Source organism: Carassius carassius, chromosome 50, assembly GCF_963082965.1.
Source record: "Carassius carassius chromosome 50, fCarCar2.1, whole genome shotgun sequence".
Classification (NCBI taxonomy): domain Eukaryota; kingdom Metazoa; phylum Chordata; class Actinopteri; order Cypriniformes; family Cyprinidae; genus Carassius; species Carassius carassius.
In genome coordinates this window covers 8,500,106-8,520,854 of record NC_081804.1, presented here as the reverse complement: position 1 = coordinate 8,520,854, position 20,749 = coordinate 8,500,106, and the positions used below count along the sequence as shown (strand labels likewise).

The 20,749-nt window shown below is 34.5% G+C and overlaps 1 pseudogene; it reads right to left on the bottom strand.

The window, feature by feature from the left end:
• Positions 1-1,019: 1,019 nt before the first annotated feature.
• LOC132133080 (protein C12orf4-like) lies at positions 1,020-9,882 on the bottom strand (annotated as a pseudogene).
• Positions 9,883-20,749: the final 10,867 nt, after the last annotated feature.

Sequence of the window (20,749 nt, the reverse complement as noted above, 5' to 3'; positions counted from 1 at the left end):
TCAAAGTTGAGCACCAATGACAGCGAGATTGCAGGGCCATTAGGGACTGATTAAGTTCACTTTCCCACGGACAGCAGCACAGTCTAGAGATCCTCTGGTGTCCTTTTGTGACAGGGGGTGATCAGGTATGACATACACCATATTAAATGAATATATTTGTACTGACAGTTATTAAAGAAACCATACAAGGCAAAAATGTATATATATATATATATATAGTACAGACCAAAAGTTTGGACACACCTTCTCATTCAAAGAGTTTTCTTTATTTTCATGACTATGAAAATTGTAGAGTCACACTGAAGGCATCAAGGGCTATTTCACCAAGAAGGAGAGTGATGGGGTGCTGCGCCAGATGACTTGGCCTCCACAGTCACTGCACCTGAACCCAATCGAGATGGTTTAGGGGTGAGTTGGACCGCAGACTGAAGGCAAAAGGACCAACAACTACTAAGCATCTCTCGGGGAACTACTTTAAGACTGTTGGAAGACCATTTCAGGTGACTACCTCTTGAAGCTCATCAAGAGAATGCCAAGAGTGTGCAAAGCAGTAATCAAAGCAAAAGGTGGCTACTTTGAAGAACCTAGAATATGACATATTTTCAGTTGTTTCACACTTTTTTGTTATGTATATAATTCCATATATAATTCCACATGTGTTAATTCATAGTTTTGATGCCTTCAGTGTGAATCTACAATTTTCATAGTCATGAAAATAAAGAAAACTCTTTGAATGAGAAGGTGTGTCCAAACTTTTGGTCTGTACTGTATATATGATGCAGCTGACTAATTTTTATAAATCTATTTATCAAAGAGGAAAACTCAGAGTTAATTTGATAAAGAGTACTGTATTTAAAAAACATTTTGCAATGAAGATGTAATTAGCATGTCAGTAGTATCGGACACACCTTTGTGTGCTAATATCCTCGTTAGGAGGAATCCAACAAAACACTTGACAGACAGTAGTTAATATGCAGATTTTCTTTGTAAAGGTTTTATAAAAATAAATAATACAAAACTGGAAATAATTTTCTTAATAGCCGGATTGATCAATACTACATAGGCATATTTTAAGAAGCCTATTTGAAAAAATATAAATGAGGTTAACAGGTTAGATTTACAATAAAAAAACAAACAAACAGATGATACGGTTTTCAGATGCCCCACTTTTCAAAGATTACACAGTTCAATAGAACTGCACACATGCCAGGGGTTACAGCTGGCACTTAATACACAAACACATGGTAAATCACTTAGAATACTTGGAAGGCTGGGTTCATTTGACATTTGGAATCAGCAGCTTTGGTTACCTTACACTACATGTAAATGCTACCGAATACAGTGCCATCTGCTGTTTGTGGAGCGAAATGATGACACAGGGGCCAAAGGTGGTTGACTGCAATGCAGCACAAACACACAGCTTGTCTTGGCATTACCCGTTTCCCATGCAGCGTTAGGTAAACAGCACTCACAGTATGACAAGAGCTAAAACTCTGAACACTTCCTTCTCATATTTGATGCGTTTTTTTGATGTGGAACAAACAAATCTGCAAATTCAGGAGAAAATTCATGACTGAAATAATCAGGACATGGTGCTAAGCTTCCTGTGACAGGCTTGTGTTGATGATCACATGACAGTACACATCAAAACAGCTTACGGTTTGTGCTTCTCTGAAAATTAAGAACCTAACGTGACAAGATGTCCTCCATATAGCCAGCTGAGGTGTGAGGGCTGATGCGTCCGTTTGTGTCTCTTGTTTAGCGTTTTGATGTTAGCGTGAGCATCGAGGAAACTTTGAAGATCTGAGGCAGCATGTTGCTCAGCTGGTAGAACATCTCCTCTGAGATACTCTGATGATAAAAGAAAATCAGAAAGACAGATTGATGCCACATTCTTAAACTGCGAAACAATTTCACTGGTAGTAAATAAAACAAATCAAACAATATACGCTATCATTCACAAGTATGATACTTTGCATTAAGTCGATCAAACCTGGAGACTTTTAGATACATAATAATAGTAAATGTATTTTAAGCACCAAATCAGTATATTAAAATGATTTTTGAAGGATCATGTGATACTGAAGTGTGTAGTAATGGCTGCTGAAAATTCAGTGTTGCCATCACACTTCACATTTCGAAAAATATTCAAATAGAAAACGGTAATTTTAAATTGCAATGATATTTCCACAATATTACTCTAACCAAAACCTTTGAACAGTAGTGTAAATCTACAGTACACAGTGTAAGTATTCAGTATGTGCAACATCTAGACGAGTTTAAGGGAGTTATTTTAAAAGGTGCTAAAGTGTAAAACAAGCAGCTGTGAATGTGAAAAGTCCCCTAAGCCTGAGCATGTGTCAAACGATGGACACTATTGTTTGAGAATACAAACGGTGTTATTATATCATTTATTCCACTGCCAGTAAATAACAAGTGAATTTATCCAATAGTCACTTATTAGATTAAAAAGACATTGTTGTACTGTCAGTGAGGACAAAAAGTACCTGGGGAACAAGGAACTGGACAGTCCGTGAGATTCCTCCATCCCAGGAGGCCATTTCCATCATAAAACCTGGAAAAGCCAAAGAAGAATTAAACTCTTGTGTTCATGTTGAGATGATGGAGAACATGATCTATTTGAAACGGTAGGCATATAAATGTGAACAATAAAGGACAAAACTGATTAAACTACTAATATTGACCTTAAAAAATACATAATTTAGTTTTTCAACTCTCCATTTTCTAATTTATTAATTTCTTATATCTTTTATCCTTTAGAGAGGTCAACTCTCTTTTATTTTTAGAATTATTTTCCAAATAATATGTAAATGATAATAAAATATTAAAAGATATTTATTACCACAGGGAAAATATTGACATTAAGGCTGGTTTTACATGACTAGCCAACCATGATGGGAATTATTTTAACTACAAATATTTTACAACCAAGAACTATTATGTTCCTAAAATGTTCTACTACATTTAACCAAACCAACATTAAAGACAATGATAAGCAGAATACAAACAAAAATGTATTATACTGATATAACATATTGATAGTCATTGACAGGTTTTGCATGTTTTACATATGAGCTCTTTGCTTGCCCACCTTTCACACATTTGAAGACCAGCTCAGCTCGTTTCAAGCACCAAGGAATAGTCATCTCCTGTACAGAAGAGGAAGGGAGAGAAAAAAGTCAGTGACAGAGATAATATTTAACCATATGGGTAACCAGGATTGTAGAGAAACATTTACACCTAGTGAGGAACTACAACTTCTTATCCATGACTTTTCAAATCTCCAATAAATTTAACATTGTTCTTTAATATGACATAATACATCAAAAATTAATTAATTTACTCCTAATAAAGCCATACGTTTAACATTTCCTGCCTAATTAAACACCACAGATAAATATGATATTGTGATAGGTCATTCATGCATTACAGATACATATAAATATAGTATTCAGGGCAATCTAGCCGTTTTCTACAGACATTTGATGATAAACACTAGAGATGTCTACAGTAACAATTATTTTACAGACATACGTCCTACAACGAATCTTGTCTGAATAGAGCTTAAGACCTTGGCTTAAAACCATCCTTGGCCTTTGGCTGGGAAAACACACAGTTCCTGTTCAGATGAAAAACATTTCCTGAACACTGAACATTCCTCAACATCGGCCTGCGGTCAGAGAGGCTTTGATTGAGGCTTTCATTTACCTAGAACTGGTCAGTCCAGACGGCCTGATCCAAAATAGAGCATTTCTAAATTAGACGACAGAGTTTTGAGGTTGAGCACCCCACTCAGAAAAGGCCAATTAATCCGGTTTGAACCTAAAGTTAAAGAGTTCCATTTAATCCGGACACAAAATATTGGTTATCATCCACTATTTCATTTATGCTGGTTGTATAACAACTGGTATTAGATATTTAATTGCATATGCTGTTTTCCTTTCCTTTTCTTTTTTTAAAGAAGAACATGTTACACTCCCTTAAAATTATTATTTAAAATCACAGATCATTTAATAACACCATAACATTTCAAAATTAATATCCATTTTTTCCAAATTAAAATGTTGTAATGTCTAAATTGACTCTAGCATATAAAAATATTCTTTCTTTCTTTCATTTTAATAACCACAAAGAAGTATAGAATTGTTTCTAAAAGAGATCACATCCTTTTCATTTCCCACACATCAGTGCAAGCCAGATCAGATTTTTTGGCTTGTTGATCATTTACAGTTATTAAGTGTGCACAATGATGCAATGTTTTCAAGGATTACAGAATTGCATAATGAATAATAGAAACACAGAGCACAAGTGAATAAAATGATTTAGCTTCTTGAGGGCAAATAAATCAGATGATATGTAGCGTGACACAGGTGGTTAAGCTGGAACTGGAATGTTGTGTTTGGCTGTTTGTTTGCCTGTTCCAATGGCCAAATCCTCAACAATTCCCACAAAAAAAAAAAAAAAAAAACCCCGGAAAAACAATAAAATGTTGGTAGTTGGCAGAAGAAAACTCTGGAACACCCTTAGAGTGTAGATTGTTATATATTCCAGAAATTGAAAGTTGAGGCTTGGTTGGGTTTTTGAACACCATATGATACTGGCAATGTCCTCAGCTACCATTTTTACACATCAGAATTGAGTGTAACAATACGAAAGCTCAGAATGTGGATACTTTCAGGAATTTAAACCTTGAAACAACCCCATTATTACCTTCCCATATAAAAAAAACATATAAATGTTATCAAAAATCACTGTTTGTAAATGTATACAAAACAGTTCAGCAATAAAAATTGTGTAATGAAGGATCATGCATCTACTCTTACCTCTGACATGTCACGCACCAGCAGCAGTGGGATGGTGATGGTGGTGATGTCATGGGTGCAGCAAACCTTCAGGATGTTCCTCAGGCCCATGTGGGTCCCGGGCTGAGATGTTTCCCGAACGCACATTATCATCCACACAGAGGTGAAACACGATATGAACCTCAGAAAGGTTTGAATGGCGTGTGATGTAGAATTCACCTGAAGAGAAGGAGAGCACAGCATCCTCCAGTGTTACGACTCATCAAGCAGAGCGCTAAAAGCATGAGACAGTGTATTAATTACCTGGGAGGGTATTGGAGGAATTTCTGTCTATGATCTTATTTTTGTCTTCACTTCCTCCATTTCTTGGCATTTCTATAAAACAAATTCAAGAAGTGTATTTTCAAATATGTTATACTTCACTTGTAAGTTTGTAACTTTGTATTAATGATTATTTTCCACAATGACTGCCATAAGATTTAATAATGTCTGGACATTAAAAAAAAAAAAAAAAAAGAAAGTCAGTGCAACAAATGCATTATAATAAAATACATAAAATATATATAAAATGCATGAATACATTTACAACTTAATTTACAATTTAAACGATTGATAGTTTTTACTGGCATTACAGTAATTGAATTAAGGAGGAAAATGTGCTTAATTATCATTTTTTTTAAAAGGCACAAGGCATTTTCTACAAAAAAAAAAAAATACATGAATTGAATTGACGATTTAAAAAATTTAAATCTTAAAAAAACTACAATTTTAGTAATAAGAAAATCAAGCTGCTGTGAATTAAGATGGGAGGATGTGCTGAAAATTAAGCTGAAAATCCAAAAATATATAAATTTTAAAAACATCTAACATCTTAACTGTCCTAAAACATGCTTATTTTATGCAAAACAAAAATGTACTTCATATTATTTCCTTTAGATTTTTGTGTAAAATGTGACCTGGACATATATATCGCCAGATGAATCAATAAAGCCAGATTTGTTTAACAAAAATACAGTAAAATAATTAATAATGTGAATATATATATATATATATATATATATATATGTAAGGAATAATTGATGACGGGCCATTTAATTATTTGAAAAATAATGTTACACCTCGGGTGTGCATTTTTTTTCTAATAATTCAACGGCCTGGAGTCAATTATTCCATTTATACTATGGTTACCACACTTCAAGACATCGATCAGATGATATATTTAAAGGGATTCGTCTGGTTTTTGTACTTAAATCGCTATTGTGAGTAGGACTATTTCATCCGCATCTCATCCAGTGCCTCTTTAGCTAGTTCCAAAACATAATTTTAAAGCTGGTAATGGAGGCTTGAGCCGTTGATAGCATTCTAATGCAGTTATTAACAAAGTTAATAGAAATACAGTGAGTGCGTTTCCCAGAAAATAATTGCAAACCTCAGAACGTTCATTAGCCAATCAGAATTAAGCATTCAGTTGTTGTTTACGTAATATATATATATATATATATATATATATATATATATATATATATATATATATATATATATATATATATATATATATATATATATATACATAATTATAACACAATAAAATTAAAATTTCAGTGGTTAATTTCTCCATAAATCACTTTAAAAAAAAAATAAAAAAAAATAAAAGATAATATTATGGTAATATGTGTTCTCTTTCAATCAAAATTATGTAACAGTGTTCATTAGATATATAACAGTTATTACAAATACTTAGCAAAATGCAAAACTTTATGAGAGCATTCCATTTTCTGCCAAAACTTTTGTGCATCTTAAAAAAAATGTGTATCACGTTTCATTGTAGCTAGTCCCTGTCGCATGAAACTGGACACTTCCTCGCGGTAGGACTGAAGTCCGATATGTGATGGTGCAATGGAGAGGTGCTGGTTTTGGACGGGCACAAACACACACAGTTGTTGTGTCACTCACCGGGCTGCTCTCTCTGCTTGCTGCGGCGCTGAGCTCGTGCATACAGCACCACCTGCTGGATGATGTCCAGCTGCTCATCCACTCTGGGGAAGTGGAAGTCTGTACACTCGTCTGAGACACTGTTGCAAAGTCTGATGTCATAGGGACAATTGGAAATTTGGTGAAATTTGGAAATTGGTTGTTGTTTACGTTAGTTGCCAAATCCTTTATAATATACCATATATTATGGTATGATATGATACCTCTGTTGATGCCGCTGTACGAGTTAACTCTGTTGTCGACCAGCAGCACCAGACCACAAAGCGATGTGGAGTACAGAGAGAGCGCGGTCTGCAGCCACCGTAACTTTACCCCGCTGCTGCTGTGACGATGGTGCTTACAAAAATCCAGAACATCAGATCGCATCAGACGTAGATTGTGCATGGTCTTCAGCTGAGCCCCTAAAAGAATATAAAACCGCTATATCTTTTTGTATCCATAGTAATTTGTTTATTTAAAAATTATATATAGTTTGATGTAATTACATATTCAATATACACTACCTATATACACTAGGCGTGTTTTTTGTTTTTGATAGAGGCCTCTTATGTTTCATGCACACCAAGGCTACCTCTTATTTAATAAAAATGTAGTAAAATAGCAATATTGTAAAATATTATTATAGTTCGACTGAACTGTTTCCGATTTGAGTACATTTAAAATGCTATTTATTCCTGTGATGACAGAGATTTAAATTTTCAGCAGTCATTCTAATATAACTTTAATATCATTCTAATCTGCTGATCTGCAGCTCTAGAAATGTTTCTTAATATTTTCAATAATGAAAACAACTGCTTTATATTTTTGTGAAAATCACAATACAATGTTTCCTTTGATGAGCAGAAAGCTGAAACTAAAAAAAAAAGCACTGACCCCAGACTTCTAAATGGTACTCTATAATAGTTGATATTGGTTATTTATTTGTGCATTTCCTTTATTTTACATTGTCGTCATCTAAAACACACTTAGTTAACCTTTTAGTCAATAAGTATGTACTTTACACTGAGAGTTTAATAATACTTTTAAATGCAATCTTTAGCAAATCTCAAAATTATTGTCCAATTCTTATATTGTCCATGATAATATTGTGATGCCTAAATGCATGTATTTAAAATGACTGATTTAAGTTTAAATATATATATATATATATATATTTAGCTAAAATAATATGAATATTTCTATTTTAATTATGCTATTGCACTGAATTTTAAAATCTGTGCATCCTTAACAAATGTATGTAGAGTGGTACCAAAAATATTTGGACCCTTTAGCCATCACTAAAAATGCATGAATGTCATTGTACTAGATAATAAACTATCAAACATTACAAACAAAGACAAAAAAGAGGGATACAGTGCATTTGGACAATTTCTGGTTGTCAAACATTTGTGGAACATGTCTACTACATGTGAGCAAAACTTCAGAGACAGATTGCAAGTGGGCGCAAATTACCGCGGCAGTGTATTGTATGCGGGTATTTTTATGCGCCGTTTAGTAGCAGCCAATGTTTCCAAGGAAACACCATACCTAAGTGGATGGTGAAGCTCTCCTCCAGCTGTCGCTGCCCCTCGAAGAGACGGTGTCAATGTGTCAAAGCGGGGATGTCGTAAAATGTAATCAGAAGTGAAACTGCATCTAATGTGGTGGCAAGAACATTCACACTGGAATGAAACTGAATGAAATCTCTAAGACAGGATTGTCTTACTGTGTCCGATTCCCACTACTGTTCACTTCCCAGAACAATCATTGATCAACTCAATTCCATCAGTATCTTTAGAGCTTTCTCTTTCACTCACTTTATCGTACTGTTGTTGGGGTTCGGTAGGTCCTGGTGGAGCTTCATCACCCAATCCTGATACTCCTGTTTCTGGATACCTGTGACTTGTTTCAGTTCACTGGCCCACTTGTTCTCCAGCACCTTCCCATCACAGAAAGACCAAAAAGAAGAATCAGGAGTCATTCTGAATAATTGTTAATTTCAGTCTGACTGTCAGATTGGTCTTACTTGCTGGGCATCGAAGTGTTGGGCAGCAACAGTATTCACATCCTGGTCACACAAGGTCTTTCCCAGCTCCTGCATGACTTTGTTCATATCAACAGCCTGTTTGTAAAAAAAAATTAAAAATGCATTTCATATACAACTTATAGGAGGAGTCACAAGTTTGGACATTTTGGGCATGTTTCTCATAAAGAAGCTTAAATGTAAGATAATTCTGATTTATTTAACATTCTCTGTCTCTACATAATTCCTATATTTACATTTGTGTTTTTGATGACTAATAAAACCTATAAACTATAATATATAATAGTTTTCAACATTGATGAAGAAATGTTTAATAAGAAATGAATTAGAAATGGAAGCATATAAGAATGATTTTTGAAAGATCGTGTGACACTGAAGACTGGATTTATGGCTGATTAAAATCACCTTTGCATTACAGAAATAAATTACATTAAAAAACACTGAAACAGATAACAGTTATTTTACATTTAACTAATATTTCACAATATTACTGTATTTCTGATCAAATAAATGCAGCCATAGTACACATATGAGAGTTTCAAAAACAAGCAACAAAATCTAACCGACCTTAAACTTTTGAACTGTGGTGTATGAATTATTATAATATAAATGTCAAATATTTTTTTTGAACAATTAATAACAATTTTATAAAAAATAAATAAATAACAAAAAATTACACAAATAAAAGAATGCCATCTGCAATAATTTGCAATTAAACAAAACATCTTATTTTTGACCTTTTTGACCTAATTACTTAGTATGGTAGTATTCTGCATTTATGTTGGAAGTTCACTATCCAAATTGCACTCCCTGGCATTCTTTCTCATAAAACAGAAATCCATCTCGTAACAACCTCCCACACAAACCTCTCCTGAAGTTTCTTGAGCTCCATGTCTCTCTCGCTGATGAGCTCAGAGACACTGACGAAGTATCTGTGCTCCAGGTTGAGAAGAGTCTCTGAGGCCGGGGAGTGGATCAGTTCACGATAGACACTCCCAAAATCCTCGTCCCAGCTGGATTCTTCAGGACGGGCGTGTTCCAGTGTAGTCTACACCAAAATGATACAAAAGAGAGATTTACTGTTCCATAGATGCACAAGACCAACTGACTCGCTGAGTACTCATTCTGCACCAGCTAGTCGACTACTGGAACTAAACAGATTGATTTACTTCAATTTTTTTGTTTATTGTTATTTTTAAATCTTGATGTTTTTATTAATAATTTTTATTTTGTAAATAAAAGCATAGGTTCTACACTTTCTTTAATACGTTCAGATTAACTTTTACCCTCACACTCTGAATACACAGAACATCCTGGAAGCTTTATAACAGCTCTAAATTAAAACATAAGAATATTTTTAATGCAAACAACCAGGTCGTTAAAAGGCCATTTGATGAGCTTGAAATAGAGCATCCATGTGTATTTGTGTATGGCTGCTGTAAAATGTTAATGGTTATTCTGTCTGCAAAGCTGTGAGCCAACAGTGCTTCACAAGAAAGGGAGGGGCAGATTCTGCTTTCTTTTTATAAGTTCGCTGGAGCAAGTGGAAGCAGAATTTAAACTGCAATACTTTGAAGTGCTAATGCAGATGGTCAGGTTGACCTTAAATGTGGAATCAGGACAGATATTCAGTTTCAAAGAAATTTCTTGTGTGGGCAGAGTCAGAGTGATTAATTGGTATAAAATACTATTCATATTCAGTAATATTATCGATATAATGGCACTGAGAACAAAATTTTAACTGACTTGAGCTAAATAATGACAATTGCCTTCTGTAGAGCTGCTTAAACACTGATCTACATTGAGCTGACTAAAAATGACTTATCTTCTGTAGAGCTGCTTTGCAGCTTAAATTCAATTTGTTTCATAAGTTGTGATTTTTACAAAATTAACACTGTTATTTTCCTGTTTTATTAATGTGAAGCTGCTCTGAAACTATTATTGTATAAAACACTATGTAAGCAAATTTGACTTGACTATTGACATACTAAATACAAATTAATTTATAGTGAAGTGACTGAAGTGGGGAATTTCCTCCAATTATGAAAATACCTTTATTAATGTTAATGTGCAGAGAAAACTACAATTATGACATTAGTGGGTTACCAACATATACCAACATACAGGCCAAAAGTCAGCTACATTTTATTTGTTGAAAGTGCTTCGTTCAACACCAAATACAGAAGAAAGCAACATAATTTTTTAATTTGTGCCATAAGCATAAGCGTTGTATCTGTGGTGCTACAGTATAAATATCTTATTTATTAAGACAACTTAGTTATTTTCATTTGATGTTGTAAATTCTTTGTATACATCAATCAATCCTCTCCTCTTCATTCCTAAAAAATGTAGGCCTATCCACCGATGAAATAAGTTAATTGCTGTATATATATATATATATATATATATATATATATTATTCTTGCATATGCAGCTGTTAATTTTTACTTAAATACAAGCAAGCAGAGTGCTTTGTGTGTACACTGCAAGAAAACATTTAAACATGTTTATCAGATAAAATAGCCTACTATTATAATTAACAATATAGGCTATAATTAGGTTATTTGATCACTGGTCTGAAGTTGTTTTAAAGATCATCCCAACATGCATTCTAAACTTTATTTCCCCACAAATTACCAATGTCATTAATATGTTCAATAAGTGTTCAAACAATGAAAAAAGAAAAAGAGAGAGGGATTTTATATATATTGTCCTCATTTGTAAGTCACTTTGGATAAAAGCATCTACTTAATGACTAAATTTAATTTTAATTTAATTTAATTACATTTTTAAATGTAATATATATTGTCCAATATGTTTATGGATGTTTCTAAAAATCTATAGCAGTTGTGGACCTATATATTGTCCATGTCAATCCCTTTCGTACTGTTGTAATATTTAATAGTTTAATTAAGCATTTTAGGATGGGATACTGCTGTCATTGAGCAGAAGCATGAGGTGTGAATATAGGATTTGTTCTCTGTTACATATACAAGACCTGTATTAAAGATGCATGTTGTATCAGTTACAGGTAGAGTGACACATTTGTTGAGCTCTTTGTCTCTTGAAGCCTAAATCAAGCACAATTCCTCACGGGGAAAAATATGAGGACATCATCACATCATCATGTGGCCTGAGCTTAAAAAAAGCTTACAATAGAAATAATCTATGTAAAATGTAAATGCTTTGATTGTTATTATTGTTTTCAATAATTTAAAATAAGTGCACACACAGGCATCTCAGATGAATTCTGTCATTTTGTCGAAAAATCATGAGCATTGCCACCACATATTGTAATTTCCAACACATCTCATGTGACACATTGTTTAATGTGATGAAAATGCCACTTAAAATATTTTGGAGTAAAATTACCTTTTTGTATCATAAATACATAATATAAAATCAATGTAACATTTTCACACCTTTTGCATATTTTGACAAAATTACAGCCTGAATAAAAATGACGTGGATTTAATAAAATATGAATTCGATTTTTTTCCCCCTTTTTTCAGTCATTATGTCTCTTATAATTCTCAAGCTTTTCACGGACACTGTTGCAAACACATAGGCCTACATTCACTTTTTAGAAAAAGTTGTTGGTTGTAATGGAAGGGACTATAAAAATCTATAAAAATATATATAAATAATTTCCACATTATAAATATTGAAATGGTTTATTTAGCTCTTTTGTTTAGATCACAAACATGCAAAGATTTATTTTATTTTAATGGATAGGTGTATGGTAGCTAAGACTATATAAATCAAAGCCCAACAATTATTATTTTTTTACTATGTAGTATTAATTGACTGTGCCTTTAAATAAACAGTTTAATAATTCCAGAAATAATCAGGCATCCTAAAATACGTCGACCACCACAACAACATGAAACACGTGCGTGGTAGGCGCGCACCCTGCCTGCCGCCCTCATCAGTTTCACTTTGCGCGCTCCCGTTTACTACAGCACACACTTCTCCATCATATAGACAGGATCTGAAGAATATGGTCAGAAGTGGATGACTTTTCGTACACCCTGTTAAATGAGAGCTAGTGATCTGACCATGGACAAAAAGTATGTAGAAACAGAATTCTTCCACCTTTAGTTTCCTTTTTATGTTATATATTAATATAAAGTTCTGCAAGTTATACAATCTGTAAAGGCTTATGATATAGGCAAAAATATTTTAAAGCTTATGTACGGGCTATACGAAGGAATATTCTTTTAGCCAGCGGGGGTCACTAGAGGCTTGCAGTACAGCTTTTAGCAATTATAACTGCCGATGTATATATTTAGTTTAACAATTTATATCCATATTCATGTACATAATTTAAATTCATAAAATTGATAGAACCTGTAAAAATACATATTTCTTATGAATTTCTTATGAATTTTATGAATGTGTTATTACTGTTTCTTTGTAATTATTTGTGAAATGTAAAGCAATTTCTTTATTTTTTTACTTTTACAGCATTTCCTGAAGCATAGATATGTTTTGCTTTGAACAGAAAAGTTGTGAGGAAGAAAATAGAGACACTCATGAAGGAGAAGAACATTAGCCTTCCTTTGGTGAAAAGGGTACTGTAGGTGCACTTTAATGCTCATAACTTCATACAGCACTATGTTCACATAAATAAACCTCTGCTCCTGTTGGCTTAAAAAAAGAAAAGAAAACAGTTACATACATGCATGGACAACTATAGGTAAGAACACAGACTCATTCAAAGCATGAGTCTGGGGCATCTATTTGTTGGAAGTGTCTGTTGGAGAATTGTTTGACTTCTTTTTGAGCACATCCCTTTTGACTTTTTTTCCCGGAGCTTTGGCAGGTACCACAACTTTAATGCAAAGCCATAATGCCATTTATTTGTTTTGTGGATGACAGGATGGTGACATTTGTCCACAGATCATTGTGCTGTACTGTACATGTCAAACAGGAACACTGTTTGCATGAATGGCTTGACCTGTTCTGTTGTAGAGGGAATAACATGTTTTCATGTTTTCAGATTCAGCAATCCGCCTGCTCAGTGCTGCATGTTTTATGAAGAGGTAGTTTATCATAAAATGACAGTTCTGTTATAATTTTTTATAACTTTTATGGAGTTTGTTGTCATTTTGAAGCTTGACAGTCCCTGGTCATCATTCACTTCCATATGCAAAAAGAGCACCATGAACATGTTCCTAAACATCTACTTTTGTTGAAGAATAAAGTTAAACAGGCTTGGAATGACATGAGGGTGAATAAATGATATAATAATATAATTTTAAGTGTGAAATATCTATTCCTTTAATGTAAAATAAACTACATACTATCAGACTTTTTGAAGATGTTTTCGTCTTGAGTGACTGTTTCTTTCTTTGCTTGTAGAATAGATGCCGTGTGAGAGGAATCAGGCAGTGAGTTGTCATGGATTTAACGTAAGACTGATTTTTTTTTAATCTGTCTGTAAAATTAGTATTACAAGATAATGTGCGTATTTGCTTTCAATCTGAACAAGGTCCTCACAGTGCATCACTTTAATACGTCAGCTGGCGGAAAAACTGGAACATTTGTTTTCTAAAGGAGATCATTTTAATCAGAGTGAGAAGTAGTAAAAACCTTGAAGCAACTGAGTTTCTAAGAGCCCACTTCTGCTCAACAAGTTACGCTGCCATGGAAACAGCTGCCGCTTTGGATGGTGGACTGGTGCTGGTTTCAATTCTTTTAGTGGAGGTGTTGTGTTCCCAACATTCCTTTGACTGCAGGAGAGATTCACTGAATGTGGCACATCTGAACATGGTGCTGAGCTATCATTAGCACCAGTTTGTGCAAGGAACATACTGTTCATCTACTTACTGCTAAACATTTGTTCTAATTTAAGCCTGAGATGATTTATGTCACGCTATTAATAAATGAATTAATGAATTTTTATTTGTATATATATATATTATTGTTAAGACTTGGTTCAAAGACTTTTTTGTGAGTAACTACGGAAATACTAAAGCATTTCTCAAACCTTTATCCTAAACTGTAAGGCACCAACCAGGGATTTATATTGTCAAGAGCCATCCAAAAAAAAAAGCAAAAAATATCTGCTATAATATAGTTATTAAAATATTTGTGATTTATACAGCAAAATATTATTAAGCATTATTATTAATTAAACATTATTTGAGAAAGAAGCCTTTAGCGTTAATTCACACAGAATTGTGACAGTGGAAAGAAAATGCATCTGGAAAGCATCCGTTTAATACAAGTTTATATAGAAAAATGTTTTTTTAGAATGCCATGTCTTGCAAGATACTGTAAAAAGACAAAAAACTCAAGCACAATGGTCAAATACGTCCATCTAGCAAGTTTACATAGAAAAACAATGTGGAGTAGAATGCAAAAACATGAGATGCATGGCAGTGGAATAAAAAAAAAAACCCACAAGGTACAGTAACTTTAAACGACAGACAAACAATGCAAAAGCAGCTTGGTGGAATGCAAAAATGTGTTGGTCCTTTAAGAGACACTTAAAAAAAAAAAGTTGAACTACTGCAAAAGATGCGAGTAAAATGGCCTAGTGCATGTTTCCATTAAAAAAAATGGAATAGAAAAGAACAGGGAAGTGAAAAATAGCTATATCTTCAGAAAACAGTTCAGTATAAACGAGCAGATTGCAATTGTCTATGCTGATAAAAACTACAAACTTCATCTTCAATATACTAATAAGATATCAATCTTATACGTATCTGATTTTCATATGGGGTATGATAACTGATTTGCATTTGGTGTCTGATAAGCTAAGTGTTGGCAAGCACTAGACCTCCAGCCGAGTGTTCATTGCTGATATAGCCATTATCGAGATAACGCCTCACCTGATAATGTTTCTTATGGAGCTTATCGCACTCCTGATGATATTGGATACTCCAAATTTGCAATTCACCTATTGGGTTATTAGGCTTGAGCTATTGGGCAAATTGTCAGTGGGTGAAATCACACAGACCAAAACAAAAACAGACATTCCGACACAGACGCCACATTTCTAAGTAGAATAACTGGTAGTATCATAGTTTTTCAAAGAAACAAGTATGTGAACTTAGGATGTTTCCTAAATATATCCAAACATATTATGGTATTTTTATGCTTTGGTACTTTAAAAATTACATACAGCACATTTAATAATATTTTCCACCACCATAATAAACCTATTGTGCGATGGAAAGGTTCTATTGATATTAAAGGTTCTTCATGGAACCTAATAAAGAACCTTTATTTTGAAGGATGTATACAAGTTCCCCTTGTCTTTTCAAGCCAACATAACCCATTAGTATATCAACCTCGCTGAATTATTGACAGGCAGTTCATGAATGAATGTTTTCATTGGCATCAACCGGTGCCTTCTGGATCATCCCTAACCATGAACGACATGCCAACATCCTATCTTTCATTTTGTCCACGTGTCCACAGTGATGTTTCTGGGGTTGTAACAGTACAGCTAGCAGTAGGTTGCCCTGTCTGTGACCAGAGTCTGTTATCTATTGTTTCAGTGGACTAACAAGCCCCACACCATTGCCTTACAGAGAACACAGCTCTATGGACAGCTGGTTTCCCACTTTACCCCAACAAGACATAATTGGATTTGTGGGGGATTTAGTGACTCAGGAGTCTCTTTATGATGCTGTATCATTATCAGAGTAAACTTCACTATTGTTGACACACTCAAACTCAAATTATAGAAGCACAACTAATGTCTGTCTGACAATATGGAATAAAAGGGAAAATGATGCATAATAGCAGTTCTGTATTCTTAGAGATGCCTCATCTAATCCATCACATTACCAGAAGTGTTTGTTCATAAACAAATATTGGAGTTACATCATCATATGATGGTGATTATGACATAATGGGATTGACTGTTCTACTACACTGGTGATGATTAATCGCGTGTTGACTAAGTCTTGACATGTGTCACTATGAGTGGCCAACGTAGAGATCCATCTTTCCCAGAGGTGTGCATTACCATGTGATGTACTACTGGATATCCCAAACCTGAAAAGCACGAGTCTCTTAATTTGCTGAGATGCTGTGCTTAGTGATATGTTGAATTACAGTGGTCATGCCATCAACTAAATGGTGATGATTAATTGTGGTTTAGGGATTAAGCGATTTTGTTTGGTTAAAATTAAAAATGGTTCCCACCAGCACCGGATTAAGGTAATATAAACAGACAGAACCTCAAATTGTTTTGCGAAATTCACAGAATTTGACTTACTTTGTGTCCCGTTACAAAGGAAGATCACATTGCCCCCTGACTGATGTTGTCATGTGTTTTTCTGTCTGTACTGGGTGGTTGTGTTAAGGATGCACAGACAGTGACATAACAATTCTCAGTTTACCTGTGTGATAGAAAACTGAATGAAATGAAAAGAAAATGTGGAGTTATATATGGAATTATATACATAACAAAAAAGTGTGAAACAACTGAAAATATGTCATATTCTAGGTTCTTCAAAGTAGCCACCTTTTGCTTTGATTACTGCTTTGCACACTCTTGGCATTCTCTTGATGAGCTTCAAGAGGTAGTCACCTGAAATGGTCTTCCAACAGTCTTGAAGGAGTTCCCTGAGAGATGCTTAGCACTTGTTGGCCCTTTTGTCTTCTGTCTGCGGTCCAGCTCACCCCTAAACCATCTCGATTGGGTTCAGGTCCGGTGACTGTGGAGGCCAGGTCATCTGGCGCAGCACCCCATCACTCTCCGGTCAAATAGCCCTTGATGCCTTCAGTGTGACTCTACAATTTTCATAGTCATGAAAATAAAGAAAACTCTTTGAATGAGAAGGTGTGTCCAAACTTTTGGTCTGTACTGTATATATATATAAACAGTATATACAGTATATATTTATATTTATATATTATGTAAATTATACTTTTTTTGTAGAGGAGCTTGTTTCTTCATCAGAAAAGATTTGGAGAAATGTAGCATTACTGTACATCACTTTCTCACCAATGTATCCTCTGCAGTGAATGGGTGCCATCAGAATTAGAGTCCAAACAGCTGATAAATACATCACAATATAATCCAAACAACTCCAGTCCATCAATTAACATCTTGTGAAATGAAAAGCAGCATGTTTGCAAGAAACAAATCTATCATAATGACATTTTAACTTTAACATTTTAAAAGACATTTCAAAATGCGCTTTTGTATAAAACTGTGAATTGTTTTGCTTGTTCAGACAAAATTACTTTACATTTACATTTAGTAATTTAGCAGACGCTTTTATCCAAAGCGACTTACAAATGAGGACAATGGAAACAATCAAAAACAACAAAAGCACAATGATATTTAAGTGCTATAACAAGTCTCAAATAGCTTAAACGCAGTACACGTAGCAAGGGCTTTTAAATAATATAATAAATAAAAAGAAAACAGATAGAATAGAAAAAGAATAAAGCAAGCTAGTGTTCACTGAAGCAATATTGTTAATAGAGGACTCATATTTTCAAACAACAATAATTTTCATTATGAATTTGTTCATTACAAACAACTTTTCACTTCACAAGACGTTAATTGATGGACTGGAGTCATGTTGTGGATTATTGTTTTGTTTTTATCAGCTGTTTGGATTCTGACGGCACCCATTCACTGCAGAGGATCCAATTGTGAGCAAGTGATGTAATGCTAAAATCTAAAATTAGCTAAACAGCTAAAATTTACCAAATCTGTCCTTCATGTTTACCTGATTGTGACACTGACATTATCTAATGCATTTCTGAAGAGCACAAGAATGCAAATGTAGTAAAAGTAAACCTGTGGATGGCATAAAATGAGCGCGTGGTAGCCTGACTGCACCTGCTTCCATCACTCAATGCCTTATCATCAGGTTCCTTCGCTGTCTGAGCCAAACATGTCAGCACCAGACACCAGGCTCACTGGCTGAAGCTCCACAGCACCCAAACAGTGTCATCGCAGCCCACGCTGTAGCTACCATCCATTACAGGACTAGATTTGTTATTTAATTTGTTGCCTGGATTCATCCGAACACTCCTCAGAAGGTAGAAATGGGCCCAAGAGCAGAATCAGAGAGAGAGGGAGGAGAAAACAAGGTAAGATGTTGAACAGTGAGATGAAAGACTAAAGAAGAACACTTTATATAATGAGCAGGTGTGTGATGCTGTAGATGGTTGTAAATCCTTAGGGCTCAGAATTTACAAATTGTGATATGTCATTCAACAAACCGAGGGCAAAAAGAAGAGTGTTATTACATATTAAGAGTGTGTATCCCATGAGTTGTACACAAATATTCAGACAATTATGCCATGCCAAACAAAGGGCTTTTTTCTTGATAGGTTGTGATTTCATGTGTTTGTAATTCAGTTTAAGATAATATACACACTGTATGTAAAACATGGGGGATATTGTTTTTGCAATAACAAGGTAGTCCCTTCCTTAGTGTTTCTAGGGTATGAGGTTTCTCACTTCACCCAGGCTACTAGAGAACACTGAAGTAACTAGTCTCTTGAGCTTAGTTAACTGATGCCCATAGTCCTGTAAGATAAACAACGTTACCTGCAGACTGTATAAATTATGGCCAAAAGTGACAGTGTTGACCTTTGTAAAAGTTCTTAATTTGTTGAGTATGGCAAATGTCTACAAGGATGTGTCATAACCTTGAAGTGAATCTGCTTAATTATATTCTTTATTTAACATCCAAGATTTAGTTTAAGGCCATTGGACAGCTGACTGAAAAAGATGCATTAGGTTCAAACTTGTACACTCAACACACAACTGCAATAACTATACAATATATGAAACAAACACACTAAAGGCTTATCGTTTGGACAAATGAACAAATTTTGATTGTCTTCTACTTATTTTAGAATTTATTTTAAGTATAACACAAGTAAAATACTCACTAGATTGAGTATTTAAATTATGTTGTTAGTTAACTTGCAGTATAAAATGAATATGTTTTGTTTTTCAAAGGCACTAGACTGAAAAATAACAAGAACACAAGTATTGAGTTTTTGTAAGTGACGTCTGCCTGCAAAACAAAGGGTGCTTCTCAATTCATATTTGTGCATCCTCGTTTCCTTTCCTCGCTTCCTTTCCTCGTGTCTTAGCTCCACCCTTTCAGGATGCGAGGGAAGGACGCAAGGAAAAGACGTGAGGATGGAGGACTTGAATCAAGTGAAATGATTTATCCTCGCTCCCTTTAGCGTTACTTCAAAGTGTCATCAGCTGTAATTAAAGGGATCTGCCCTTATGTTGTTAAAGTTTGTTAATTAAGACATTCATAATAAATATTAATAAAGCAAGATGCCCTGTTTGAAATATATGACATGCATGGTTTATTTGAAGTGAAAAGGTAAAATATAAATAAAAATTGTTACAACAGATGTGAAGGGGGAGGAGAATTTTTACGTGCGTCACGTTAAGTCGATAAAATACTTCCGCATAGGATACACCTGTGTATCCTCGCTCATCTCTCCTCATGAAGCCTCCTCCCTCCTCGATCCTCGTCTCCTCGTGGTGCAATTAGAGAATTGAGATGTCCTTCAAGATGGCTGTGTTCGATCGGTTTCCGGGTCATAGGATGGAGGACGGAGGAGCGAGGAGACGAGTAGGGATATTGTGAAGCACCCAAAGATGTCTTTCGACCGATGCAGTACGATTCAAAAGCAAATGACTCTTCTGAACTTGTTCCTTCAATCTTGGTCTGCGGTTTGAATTAGACTGTTGATGTTTTACTGAATAACCTCCCTAAATGAACCAATGAAAGCGGTTACTGAAAAAATGAAATTGACTCAAACCAATTTTCAAGTAATCATTAAATTAGGTTAAGTTTGTCTCAAAATGTTTCTCTATAGATCAAATTTTGTGTACTTAAAGTGTACTATACACATATAATTCATATATTGAAGTGTGCCAGCTTTTAATAGCTTC